Here is a 12875-nt window from a genome sequence, read left to right as displayed (position 1 = left end):
AAACAGGAGAAAATATAAATGGCTTGTTATTTGAACACCTACAACAACAATTATCTACTCCTTCCCAAGTTTAGCAGGTTAAGTTCCCACATTATAATGCTCTTTGTTTTGGGAAAAAGCCAGGCATCAAAATCAGTTATAAAGAGAAAATAAAAAGACAAACCACTCACTTAATGTCTGATATTACATGAGAAATGGTCCAATGTAATTTTATCTAAAGAAACACAACAAAGTGCAACAGAGCATAAAAATGTCAGCATCCTTTTCTTTTAAGCATACAATTGCAGCTGCCTACATAAGATTGAAAGCTGTTGGAAAAAACAAATTCAGGAATGAAATCATGACCACTCTAAAGTTAATGTAAATTTTATTTAAAAAAAAAAAAAACCTCTTAAAGATATTACTGAAAATCATTATGCTATAAAACTTTAGAAATAATATATAAACATGCAAAATGCAGTTACTTGACATTTAGTCATTTTAACAGACCTAAACAACCACAATAATACACTCGTAATAAAGATAACTACAAAATGACTTTATGACATTGTGACAAATATTTTCTTCTACATACTCTAACATGCAAAAATCAGAGAAAAGAAATGCATAAAGAAATTCTTAGAGTGCTAAATTGTAATCTTGTGCTAATATGAATGTTACTTTCCTTTATTTCTAAATGGAAACAGATTCATTCTAAGATTCCCACCTTGATGTAAGCTCTTTTCAAATTCCCTTGTTTAGTTATGAAACACCCCAGAAAATCAATGATTTCAACTATAAAACAAAAAAATAAACAAAACAGAAAATCTGGTTTATATGGGAGACTTTCAGACATCACAGTGAGATCAGTAGCACAAAACCTCAAGCTCCAAACTCCAAACAGCTACACACAGAGCCAGAGACTCCTGATGTGTGTTTCATAGTGTTCAAACATGAATGCATGTCAGAGGTCCCTCCAACAATATTTCTGTGCATCCAACAGCAACATTAACCTCCATCAGTACTCTTACTCTGCTATCAGTTAAACATATTTTACTGTTGCAGGAAAGGTGGCTTAGTGTGATCTTAAGAACTCAGGAAAACACAGCACTGTATATGGATCTTACAAGGTGATCAAGGCCAAAGAAAAGAATATTTGACAACACACATAGTTTTCTCAGACTTCCCTTAGCATTCTACTGCAGGAAGTAGTTGCATTCAAATCAAGATAATTTTACACATGCCTAAAGATGGACATGTGTACAATTGCTTCCTGAGCTTGAAGCCATCTTTTAAGTTTTTATTAAATAAGAGAAGCTTGTAATCCGATATTAAATAGTGGGTCAGACCTCAAGAACTTTGCTCAACTTTTACTCAGTCAATGTGATTTTGTTTTATTAACAGACTCAAGATTTGGCAAGCCTGATTTTTATTAAAAAAAAAAAAAACTTCCTGTACAGTATGTCAAAACCTGGTATGTCCACCAGTTCCCCTAAGTACACAGATGATGGCCCTGAAGGCAAAAGCAGTAAATCAGTTGCAGATTACAGGCAGGCTCATTTATGTGGCACACAAAAGCTGCTCCTAATATAAATGGCTGGAGAGAATGTTTGCAGTACGACAGAACTAAATAGCAAAAGTTATTGCTCAGTGACAGTAGAATACATCAGTAATGCAAGATACATAATACACTCACTGGATTACAATTCAACTTCGAACATTCTTAGTTTGTAGCTCATGAGTTCAAAATTACTACGGATCATGCTAAGTTTTTTTCCTTCTTTTTCTGCTCAACACGGTGTTTTCATTTTGTTTTGTTTCTAAATGATAATGACAAAAAAAACACAGATTCCAGTGTGCACATTGCCATTCATTGAGTTTATGAATTGAAGACATGCTTACTTAAAGTTGGTGTCAAGAATTACTAATGTTCATTAGTACCTTGAGAATCACAAAAGTCTATACAGACATCAAATACATAATTATTTGTTTAAATGTTTTATAAGCCCACTGTTTTTCCTCTTTGCTGCTAATTTCAAAATCAATTTGAAGTACTTTTACATTTCAATAAATTGCCTCAGACTTGTCATTTGAATAATGCATGGCTTGCTACTTAAGCTAAAAATATTTATTTAAATGAAATAAATAATAAAAAAAAGTTATTTATGGTGAGTGGAAGCTGCCAAAAACATTGCTAAAACAAATTTCTTACCATGTGGTATGTCTCCAAAACTGTGGTCAGTCCCTTCAGCTGACAGCACCATACAAGCATCTCATCTCTTCCTGACACCTATTCCTTGTAGTGGCTACTTGCTCTGCTAAGAGAGGCTCCGTGTTGAATTCATTCTCTAGCTCACTTCCACAAGAATATGACTGTATTTCACAACCCTACTTATGGCCCATGTGCATTTTGGATGCCTGCCTCAGTTACTGAAACAAACAAATCACAATGGTTCGTAACACTGTTCACTTGGAATTAGTCATCACACAATGTTAGTCTAGCTAGGCTGTGAGAAGGGGAAGTAGTAGAGAAAGTAGGTGAGTACTACATTTGTTATATCTCTTTGTCCCAATTTTTTGATGAATGAGAATGAGAGCAGATGGAAATTAAAACAGTGAGCTTCTACTGGGGAATGTTCTGCCGTGTGCTTCCTCTTGCTTGTGTGCAGGAAACTGTATCTCTGTGTTAGTACAGCAAAGATAGACCACAACATCTAGGCTCAGATCAACAGCTTAGGAAAGAAATATCAAATTCTAGTGCAAACACACAAACTGAAACAAACAAACCAATCTGCCTTTACCTACATCTAGGATGACTATATCCAACCTCCAGATCTAACTCCTTGGACATCCCATATCCACCTCTTTCTCCCTGCTTCCCATGAGAACTCATCAGTTGACCTAGTAGACTTACATAGAAAGTGTAATTAGATACTGGAAGATCACAAACAGGTGCTTTCTTTGAAAAGTTGAATACGTCCAGTGTATCTTCTTTCCCTATGACTGAATTGCAATCAAACCTCAGTTTCATAATCCCAATAACAGTTTATGTAACAGCCATGTGGTCAGAGGTGGTGGAATGAGGTCTTACAGTAAGGGGACATGTAAGAGTTATCTCATCAAGAGATTAGCACAGAGATTTTACCCCACCCTCTCCCCTGCTCTTTATCTGTGGTAAAGCCTCAAACTATCAAAACATTTCCATTGTTATAACTTCAATCAATATGATCACTTCACTTTTCTTAACCAATGAACTCTACTCACCTCTCTGTTTCCTCTTCCCCTTCTCAGATATGCAATAGCATAAGGAGATTATATTTAGTTTAATCGAGTCAGGGAAATACAAACATTTCTGAAAATGTATTCATTTCTTCCTGCTCAAAAGATTAATAGCATTCCTTTTGACATGATTATAGGTTTATAGACTTCAAAGAATTTTTGAAATGATACTGTCTCAAAAAAGAGAGGAATAAAAAAAAATATTCTTGTATATTCTGCACGATTAAGCGATGTGTTTTTTTTTTTCAGAATCCACAATCTGTTTTCATGCCTTAGTGCTAACAGTTGTGAACAAAAATCAACTCCAGTGTTGTAGCATTAATGGGGAACTGCCTGGCCTCCACCTAACCCTGAAGATAATTATGCTAAAACAATAGTGATGAGCATTCAGCTAACTAGCTCTAACAAGGAGAGACTGCTGCTGCCATTCATCAAAAAGGCCATTTGGATAATGAGGAGAGATGTCTACTGACATATTTCAGCAGGGGAGGCTGTCCTGCTGGGAGCTTCTTTCAAAATGCCAAATTCTATCAATTTAAAGAGCAAATATCACATTCATTTTGGTTTGTCCAGTGATCTGGGTAGCAGACACATAAGTAAGAGAGCACTGTCCAAGTTGGAATGAAGAGCTGGGAGAGATACTTAAGGAGAAAAAAAATACTATAGTGTACATATCATTGTAATCTTCAGTCTCCTGAAAGGACTAAACCTAATTATGAACTACATCACTGCTGTCAGTCACAAAGAACAAATCCTTTGCTTTCTGTAAGAAGTTCTTAATCTGATTATTGATTTACAATTCTGGTGATTAGTTAAAGAATGCACTCTTCAAGGAATCTCAACGTCCTGACTGGATACACAGTATAATAGCCACTTAGAAAAAACCTTCACTTCAAAAGAACATGCAGTTTCATAACATATTCATTTAAACTCATAGATTTTGTGTGCCAGAATTAAACAGAAGAAATATTGCCCGTTTCTTCTGCTTTTGCAGGTAGTGTCTAATGTGGCATCCACTTTATTGGAACAGAGGTCACAGCTCTTTTTCTTAAATAACACTGATAGGAAAGACAAAACGGCAATGAACTGTACGAATCAGTACAAATATTTATTAATCCTGTGCTGGGTCCTTTGATGGGTTGTAGTCATAATTATTTACTGAAGCAGTTTACCTTACATAAACTTCTTGAGTATGAAAGGATTAAATTCTCCAGGAGCCCTTCACAGTTTGCAAATGTCTATAGAAGGCTCAGAGAGTCATTCATGGTAAAAATTCTGTGTATTCCATGTATCAAATATAGAGGAAAACATTTCTGCAGAGTTCATTAGTTTACATTCAAATGTATTAAACTGAAGAAGAAGTTGAATGTTCAGAAGAGGTTATCAGTAAAAGGGTTATGTATTTTATATCATCTTCAGTTATTCTATGATATCTGATCTTTATACTCCATCACTTTCTTTTTTATTATTCTTTTTTAAAACTCTTAAGATGCACAGAGAGGCATGTCCACACATAAGCTTCTCATCTTCTACATTGTTGGCAAAAAAATGTAGACTTCCTTGGGGCTCTGTTACAATCTCATGATTGATTGATTGATTTGTTTCACTGTTTTCTGGCATTTCTGGGAAGAAAAGCAACAGGAATATTATTAAGAAAAATATTTTCTGAAAAGGAAGAGGCCAGGATATCAACCCCATAGCACTTCAATACATATCTTCAAAGATCTACAAAGAAATTTCAAAAATGGCTGTATTCATGTTATACATTCAAATATATCCACCTCCTTTTAAACCAAGACATGATTTGGGAAAGGTCTTCAGATATCCGTTGGGGATCCTGGCAGTGCATGATAGAAAATATTCTTAGCTGTCAAATGTGTGCTATGAGTTCCAATTAAGTTAAGAGCCAGGCATGGCACATTTTAAAAGATGCTCTGAGAAGTCCTTGTGAGACTTTCTTACTTCTCAAGAGATAGCCAGCATGACCTCTGAGTTAGCTTCTCAAAGCACAGGTTTAGATACATTTTGTAGGAGAAAAGGGAAATCACACAGAATCACAAAATGCCAGGGTTGGAAGGGACCTCAAGGATGATGAGTCTCCAACCCCCTTGCCACAAGCAGGGCCACCATCCTCCACATTTAATACTAGACCAGGCTGTCCAGGTTCCCATCCAGTCTGGCCTTGAACACCTCCAGGGACAGGGCAGGGAAAGTGAGATTTTTGCACCAATATTACATGTTCATCAGGTCCCATTTAATAGAAATAATTAATCATGTAAAGTTCTGTCTTCTGACCCTGAACAAGGAATTAAAATACCAGTATATCAGCCTTAGACTTGTTGAACACATGCATGTTGGCTACCCTGTGCCATTCCTGACAGAAGCCTGCATGGTCTTCTGCAGTTTTTTTCCAGTGTTTTAATTTATATCGCATGCAACCTCTGTTCAGGAAGCCATTACTGTTGGTCTCATTTGCGATGGAATGATGTAAGACTTCTGCTAAGGAAAATTCACTCAGTTTTCTTTTGCAGGATCCTTAGTGTGTTATGCTATCGTTGTTGCTTTCCCTCCGGATAGGATTATCCTGAAGTGCTTCAGTAATTAAATGCAGGGAATTAATTAAGGATAGTCCAGAAATTTTAACAGACAATAGACATTGCTTGCCACGCATGGTGTTTTCTATGTGAAGGCAATTCACCTTCTTAAAATTTGTGGTTGCCATAATGGTGAGGAAATTCTTTTTAATTTGTGTTGTGTGAAAAAAAAAATGCCAAAGGTGGTTTTTTTTTTCATATGGAAAAAAGAAGAAATGAAGTTTCCAGTGACTTGTTATCGCAGGCAGAAAAGTAGCAGACCCTTCCCATGCTGTAAACAGTCTTGACTGATAACACTAAAGCACTTTTTTTTCAGACTGGACTTTGTTACCAGCATGTATGTTTTTGGTGATCCTAGAAAAAATGCAGTCATGAACCTAGATGCTTTCCAGACTAATTGGAAAGAACATTCTAAATTTCTTCCCTGATATCCAGTGTTGGCTGATGAAGAGAGTAGAAAACAGAAGCAGCACATCTTAAATCCTTTGCTTCCAGGAAGTCATCAATTTCTCTCTGCAGACTTGCCATGTCAGGTAAAATTTATTGGCTCTATAGTAGCTTCGGGACATGTAAGACAAACAACAACAACAACAAAAACTTGAGGAGCAGGAAATTCAGATTCAGTGGGATGCTTATAAAAGCAGATATAAACTTGGTGAAACTGATCTCCATCAGTTACTTCAACAGTTCATAGGTGGCATGAGATTCCTCCATTCAGAGCAGGGGTTTGATAACTACTTCTTGAAAAACCTAAATGTCGGTAACTGCAGGGAAGGACTACAGAATTAGTTTCAGCCTAAAGTTTGCCTCTCTGAATAGCTTGTATAGCAAGTCCAGCTTCCAAATGGCTACATTGAAAGGACTGTTATTCTCTTTCATATCTAAAGGATCAGTTTCCATGAAAAAATTTGGATTCTATAAGAGGAAACCTGTAGCTGAAAATTCAGAAACTGTCATGAAGGCACAAGGCTACTGTAAAAAATGCTTTCATATCAGTGACAGAATTTTGTATCATTGGATTTGTATTCTTTACCTAGATTTCATAAGTTCCTACAATAGTGGTTGTGAAGTACAAAGGTACCAGCCATTATGCTGTCTAGAAATAGAATATGACACATAAACTTTAGAAGCAGTTGCTGTTTTAAAATCTGAAAAATTATCATGCACATGTCATTGTTTCAGTTGCATTAACAGGACTCTATCAGAACTTTGTATGTCTGCTGAATTCTCTCTATTCATATTGAAGTCACTGGAGGAGACTGATAATAATGTACTTAGTTTCTTTGACATATTTGAAGGCAGGAGAGAATTCCATAGCTTGCTGAATGCCGTTAGGCAGCAGATAACAAATATTATAGCTTATGTAAAAACTGTTAATTGAAACCAGTTGTAAATTCCCTGACTTTTCTTTTTTACCAACATAGTTTTTTCTGTGTACATTTCTGAGTTCTGTGAAAGACAATCTATTTACTGTGTTTACATTTTCTGTTCCTAGTACTGATCTATGTATTCTTATTTCCATGTAAAAATGAAGAAAGAGAAATGGAAATATTATTTGCCTTTTCTTGTACTATTCACCCAAGTTGATACAAAAACTGGAATCAAAGTTAAAGGTCCCATATCTAATTATTTCCCACGTTCAGTCTCACCTTGATCTCTGAAATGCTTTCATCTCTCCTTAGGACATGAATACTTGATACTGTAAAATTTACATGTTTGTGTTTCTGTGGGGGAAGCAAATTGAGGCAAAAATTCATAGCAACCAACTTAATTCCGTAGTGAAAATAATTGCTTTTCATTTAAATGGCCTTGCTGAACCATGGGAAAAATCAAACGATCTATGTGTATGTGGTCACAGAAATACATCTTGGCTCAAAATTCAGGCATGCAGAGTAGTTTTCTCTTAATAGAGCTAATAGTCTCTAATATCTGGTGCCCATAACTAAAGGTCTTACTATATGCAAACCAGAGAAAACACATTTCTCTCTGAGCTGTGATAAAACAAAAGAATGGCTGGTGCCACATTGGAAGCACTGTCAAGTTGCACTGATCTCTGTTATTTTTTGGCAAAAAATGAAACAACTAGGCTCATCTAAAGACCTCATATGAGGTTAGAGATATGCTATTAGTGTAGAGTTAAAAATTACTGCTGTGGTGTTTACAAAAAGCACTCACTCAAATTATTCTATTTGAAGTCAATTAGAAGAATCCTCTGATCTTACTGGCATGTGTTCTCAGTGTAAGGACTGTACGGTTGTTACTAACTCTGAAAAATATAGCTCTCCTGGGAGAATGTAAAGTCTATCTTAAACTGTTACTTGATGGCTTATGTGTCTGTTCTAAAAAGTTACATCAAAATGATTTCCTCTAACTATTATTCAGACAAACAAGGGTTGTCAAGCACATGCCAGTTTCCAGAGTGCAATTCATGTATTTTCTGGGCACTGTGGTTCCACTCAATGTTATTCTTCCCCATGTACTTTTTCAAACAATGTCAGTGCCCAGCACACCACTGTTTTGAAGAGAAGAATGACTCCAAAATAGAAAGAGAATTTGTCACTGTGACATTTCCTTATTCATTTTTAACTTACCTCTTTTTATTTCATTTCAGTGCTCTCACAAACTCAGTTATGAACTATTTCCTGCCAACTATGGTGTTATTGGAAAGCATTGGTCTATAAAGCTTTCACAGACAATAACTGTGCACATGAAAACCAGGTTACATACATATACCTTCGTCTCTTTGTCTTAACCAAGTGAATGAGGTAAAATAAAACACACAGTGTTCCTGTATCAGCCATGTATTTGATAGGCAAAAAGAGACAATCTTAAGATTACCATCCTTGCGTGCAAGCACTAAAATATATCTACAAGAGAAACCTGAAAGTATTCTGAACTACAGGTGGTGTCCTCTCTTCTGTTATTCTTTTCTAATTTTATCTTACATTTCTCATCAAATGCTAAGGCCCACTTTTTCCACTCATGGGAATATCTTCAGATGCAAGCCTTCGAACAAGAGAGGATACACATGCTATTGCTTCTATTACTTCTGAAAACATAGTATAAGGTTAGATCAGGTATTTTTCTTTTTTTTTTTTAATTTCTTTCCTTTTTTTTTTTTAACCCACATAAACATTGACCTACCATACAATTATTGGTCCTGGAGAACATTTATTGTGCTCATTACCTACAACTGAAAAAGGAAGGATATTAGCCAGATAAATAAATAAATTGATATGACTCATTTTTTTAGAAAATGAGACAAAGAAGTAAATATTATTTGAGAATAGAGGAAAAAATATTAAGCTTAAGGTTTTTCTTAAGGGCGTTTAAAAGGCCAGTGACAGGCTTTAGCCATCTTCTAGCATCTTGTAAGCACATTGTATTGCAGCTTTGGCTCTTCACATCAGCAGCTCCATTGAACGTAGCTCTTTCTTTCTGCAAAAGCTACTTTTTCTGAATTCAGGATAGATTTCTCAAAAGACAGTTTCATCTTTATTTACTGGAGGCTCTACTGTTAAAGTATTTTGGAAAATATAAGCAGTAAGATCTAGAGAAAGATTTCCAGGTTGTGTAAGCTAGATGTTGAATTCTTACTCCTGACAATTTTCTATCATATGCTTTCTGATTTTGTACCTACATGAAAAACTAAAAAACACACAATGATTTTATTTTTAATTTGGTCACAACCTGAAGAATATTTCTCTTTTTTAAGCATAAGATTTATATAAAATTGATTTATTTGACTTTTAAAAAGTACAGTATGCTTTTGAAACAGGAACTTTCTGAAGTTCTCGTTCTTTGAGAGCTCTAGCAGTACATGTCACATATGGTTCCTTATATGACTCTGAGCAATAACACTGAAACATCAGTCTGGAGTTAAAATGTGAACAACTCAGCAATAAAGTTACTAATAAATTCTTTTAGGTAAGGTACGTTACAATTTTGCAGAGTCAATATTTTTATCAGTCAATAACTGCACAATTCAGTCTGTCTCAGCAACAGTCTGTGTCTTTAGCACACCATCTACCAATTCAATTTCTCACAGATTTGATAAAATAGAATTGCATCTACTCTGAGGTCAAAGGCTCAACAGCGTGATTACTGATAGACAAATGTCAAACAGTGTGAAGCTGTGCAAAGAATCACTTTGGGTATTAGGAAAAGGTTCTTCGCCAGATGGTGATTGAGCATTTCCCAGGACAGTGGTCATGGCACTGAGCCACCAGACTTCAAGGAGTGTTTAGACATGCTTTCCAATTTTTGGGTGGTCCTGTGCTGAGCCAGGAGCTGGACTCAGTGATCCCGTGAGTCTTTTCTAACTCAGAATATTCTATGAGTCTATGATTATATGATTCAAACTATGTTGGTTTTTCACTTAACAGACTCTTAAATTCCAGAAAACATTGTGCACCTGCTTTTTAAAGTGAACTCCCATATGATTGGTTTCTAGTATCAGCAGTTATTTCAGGGAATTTAGGCCAATAATGTCATTTCTATTATGAAGTAAAGATTTTTAGACCGATAATTGTTTAACATTTATTTATTTAGCAAATTGAATAAAAATTTTAAAATCTTCTCTGGAAACAAGAAAAATCTTTCTATTTGTAGTCAATATAGTCTACTTGTCAAAATATCTTATTCAGACAGACATCTGTTCACCTTGCTCTGGGGAGCTGAATGAGCGACGACACGCATATAAAGACATATGTGCTTGGAGTATTAATTCACCAAGAAGGATATTTTTCAGCAGATTATTGCAACTGTTGACTAAAAATGGAAAACACTGTTGTGTTTTTAAGACTAATGAAGGGTTTGTTTTCCCATGCATTTATGCTTCTCATTGGTGTCAGACTTATAGTATAATTAACTAAAAATAGTCATGAACAAAAAGCAAATATTTACTTTATACTTCTGTTCATCATTATAAACGAAGAAGAGGTATGGGTATAATACAGCAATCATATCTTCAGAAGTTTATATCATTGTTACTGGTTGAAATATATTCTCCTATCTAGAGCATATTGCAAGAGGGCCTCAAGCTCCCTTGCTGGTGTGGTGAAAGAGGTGCTGGCTGCTTTGCTGGTGCAGAACAAAAGACCTTTATTGGAGGTGCTTACCATCTTTTATACCCTTGGAACTCAAGTTTTCCTGCCAACCACGACTGGTTACATGTGAGGGCTAAGTGCCTTTTGGGTGCATAGGTCTGGCTCAAGTTATAGTTGAGCTTTGCCACTCATTAGTAATACTACAACCCACAGGAACAAAGCAACACATGCAATCATTTGTCTGAGTAATGTTTCACTTTTTTGATAAATATGGAAATGATAAATTTTACAAGACAATCTTGTGAATCTGTTCAGTGTTTCTGACTAAACTGTGTATAACAAGTAAATACTGTACTCCCCAAATTAGAATGGAAAGTAGTAGATTCATTCACTTTTACTATCAGCTACTGTATTGTCTTCTAATCTCTGCTGTCAAAAATGTTCCTACAGAAAATATTTAATCACCTACTACTCCTTTTTTTCAGAAGATATAAATGAAAATATAATAATAAAAAGAAATCTGATAAATAAATATATTATGTACATTGTTTTGAGATTCAACTGAAATCCTAACTGAATAAATTGAAGTCAGTGAGACCACTCGTCCTCCTGAGTCTGAAAGCAGACTAAAATGAAAGTTCTGGGGAACTTTCACAGAATTAACTCTGGGGATACACTTCCTGTTTCTGAAACTTCATTTGCTGACAGAAGCCAAAAAACATCTTTTACACTGGATAATTGTGGGTCTTTTATCAAGTCATAATGGAATAACTAAAAGATTTCCAGTGGTCTCCGTAGGGTTTATCCAAGAAAAGTTAAGACAGATCTTTTTGTGTTTTTTCCCTGTCATTAGCTACACTAGAATTTGCATCAGCCAGGATGCGAATGTCCTTTTTTGGGACAACCAACAGCCGGCATGCTGTAGAATCTCCTTTCACTTTGTATCATAACAAACAAATATGAAGATCCTGTTTTGATTAAGGCTTTTTTGCTTGCAAATTTTTTTTACTATCATTATTACTATTCATTATTATTAAATTCAGTAAAACCAGAGAATTATCATATATCCTTATATCCTTATATCCATATATATAACCAAGGCAAGTGTTTAGACTACGTCATGTACATGGTCCCTAACACAAGAATGAGATGCCTGACCACTCTGTATTCCAATGATTTAAATTTATAAACTTCATAAATTCATTCAACTTAACAAGAATGCTTCTAAAAAATGCTGCTTAAAAAGAACTGCTAAAGCTGTTCTTCAGAATTGTATAGAAAGAAACATCAGGAAAAGCATAAGTAAGCTGTAGGAGGCAGTAAAAAAATATATATTGCAAACAGATAAAAGGTTTAGATATGTGTGACAGAGAATATGAAAGAGAGTAGTTAAAGCCAAATTCAAAAGTATGTCATAAACTATCTTCTTTTTTAATTGCTAAGTATTTTAATCTCTTTTAAAATGCATGTGCATTCCACTTAAGACCTAAACAAATCTTAATTTAACTCCATTTATGTATTAACAAATGAAATCAAATGCAAAAGTAACTGTAGTTTATTCTATATTTAATATAATCCTTTCAAATTCATATCTTAGGACAGTATTTATTATTTATATAAGGATTAAGAACATCATGAGTTATTAATCATGAAAAGAATGTACACTGACAAAAAAAGACTCATTAATTTTAAAGTATTCTTCTAAAACAGATTGTTATTATACATTATTTCATATTATGTGATTTTTATTATTTTTATTAGAATATAAAAGAGCTATTAAACTGTTACAAAACTGACACTAATTGCAAATCTGTGATCTGTCAAGTGTTGAGCTGTTTACAAAAGTGAGTATTTCTCTGACAGTTCTACCTGAAAAAGTCAATGTGGACAAATATTCCAGATTAAGCTATGGCACGTACGTTAGGGATGAAACAACGGGCAAATTCCCTTTCATTTGCCAAACATAGTACTTTCC

This window comes from Lagopus muta, chromosome 1 (assembly GCF_023343835.1).
Source record: "Lagopus muta isolate bLagMut1 chromosome 1, bLagMut1 primary, whole genome shotgun sequence".
Taxonomy (NCBI): domain Eukaryota; kingdom Metazoa; phylum Chordata; class Aves; order Galliformes; family Phasianidae; genus Lagopus; species Lagopus muta.
The sequence above is the reverse complement of the archived record's forward strand: the minus strand, read 5'-3'. Positions refer to the sequence as shown.